The sequence below is a fragment of the Schistocerca piceifrons genome, chromosome 1 (assembly GCF_021461385.2).
Source record: "Schistocerca piceifrons isolate TAMUIC-IGC-003096 chromosome 1, iqSchPice1.1, whole genome shotgun sequence".
NCBI classification, from domain to species: Eukaryota; Metazoa; Arthropoda; class Insecta; order Orthoptera; family Acrididae; genus Schistocerca; species Schistocerca piceifrons.
This window is the reverse complement of record NC_060138.1, coordinates 519,844,591-519,846,908: the sequence shown is the minus strand read 5'-3', so window position 1 is coordinate 519,846,908 and position 2,318 is coordinate 519,844,591.

The window sequence follows — 2,318 nt, the reverse complement described above, 5'->3', positions numbered from 1 at the left end:
GACGCCCAGCAGCCTCAGGATGGACGCCCCGGGTCCCTGCAGTGTCCGCAGGTCGCTGTGTGTCCGCGCCATGGCAGCCGCCGCTGATGGCTGCGTCAGTGAGAAGAACCTGTGACACCGCCAGATACTTTCTTAATGCGTTATAAAAAAAGAGCTGGCGAAGTAGTTGAATGCTTTCGTCTAATGATACAAAAGCAAAGTTGACGGAGGAGCACAAATTGAGCGAAATAGCATATAGTAATCTGTTCTCGACGCAGCCCTATCAAAATACTATCTGGCATACTGCATGATTATCTTTTATCGACGATGAAACGCAGAATTATTTCTTGTGAAAAAATTGCTCTTGCTATAATTGAGTCGGCGTAAGTTGATCCGTGACAGTTGCAGTGGGCTGGAAGCAGCATCTTCGAGAGCCTGCCTCAACCAATAGCCTATCGCGATTTTGCAAATGTCTCTACGGCAACGCCTTAGTGTTGTCACAGTTTTGTAGACGGCAGCTTTTAGCGCTTTGCAGTTGAAAGCTGGCAAAAGTAATACGAGCTGTTAGGGATCTATTTACGCCGTCTTGACTACAGCAACAGTGTAACGTTGGTCACTGGAGGAGCGATGCTTTTTTATGACTGGAAAAAAGCGCAGTTCATTACCGTTTCCAAGGAGGGTCATCGAACATAACGCGTGAAGCTATGGGACTGTATCAGTGACGTTTATATGTCGCAGAATTTTGAAACTCCTTTATACTCGTGTGTTACGACATTTTGATATTTCTGGAAACCCATAATCTCTTCCGTATGAAGCAACAGACATTTCCCAGAGAAAGTTCGTGCGACAATCATCTCACTCTATTCCTCCAAGAGACGCAACAACCAGTAGATGCCCGGACTGATGTCGTGTTTCTTGACTTCCAGAAGGAATTCAGTGCAGTTAAACTCTGCCCTCTAATGAACAAAATGGGAGCGTACGGAATGACAGTCCTGCTGTGTAGCTGAACTGAAGAGTTTCAATCCAACAGAACACACATAAATCTTCACATTTGCAAGAAACTTGGGCATACCTCAAGACAATGTTACAGGACCGTTGCTTTTCCCAACAAACGTAAAAGATTTACCTAATAACGTCGGAAGTTCCATGAAGCTTTCGGCGGGCTATGCTGTTATACACAGAAAAGTCACAATACTATAAAATTGTACCGAAATGCAGGAAGACCCACAGAGGCGCAACTAGTGATGCAGACTTTGGCAGTTGATGTCGAGATATAAACAAATGTAACGTACTGCGTATAAATACGCACAAATTCCCATTATTGTGTGGTTATACAACTGCAGATCAGTCAGTAGGAGCAGTTACATCTATTACATGTCGAAGAGTATGGGCGCGGAGCGATTTACATTGGAAGGATGACATCAAATTAATGCCAGTTACGACTCAGGTTAATTGGAAGAATCTGCAAGAGTTGTTTCCCATTCTCAAATGAGGTAACTTACAAACACCTCGTTCGGCTACTACTCGAATATTGCTTGTCAGTCTGGAATGCGTACAAGACAGGATTCATAAAGGAAATATAGACGATCCAAAAAAGAGTAGCCCCTTTCGTTACAATTTATATACTAGACATGAATGCGTCACGGGGAAGCTCAGCCAATTGCAGTGGCAGAAGCGGCAAGAGAACAGTCCTCCATCACGGTATAGTTTAACGTTAAAATTCCGGGAACATATATTCCTGGAAGAGTCAATGAATATGCGCTTCCTACTACGTTTATGTCGCGAAAAGACTGTGGAGATAAAATAAGAGAGATTCTAGCCCACATGGAGGTTCACCAACAGTAGTTGTTCCCGCGGGCCAATCACGACTGGAACGTGAAAGAGGGGAAGTGACGGTGCTGCAATGAAGTACCCTCACACTACACACTGTGGCTCGTGGTGTACAGAGGTATATGTCTGAACGTTAACATAAAGAACGTCTGGCAGTCTCAGGTAAAGGGCAAAAGTAACAGCAATCTTTCGGCGGACTTTTGGGGAGGGAAGGATCAAATTCCTAGAGAACTTTACTGCCTGGTGATACCCATGTTGCTTTGATTTCGAGTAGCCATAGTGGCAGAGCCCCAGCGATTACTTGTGTCAGAATAATTTTATAGTATAACAGCCTCCAAAGCTTTATTTTACCGGTATAGTTGTGATTATTAACAAAAAGTTACTGTGATCGAGATCGTTGTATAATAAAAATATTTAGTTTTCTTTTCATGTTAACGGGACAAAAAGCAACTGGGTGACTGCGACCACTGTCTTAATATCTCCTCCTAGATCACGTCTATTGCAGCTTG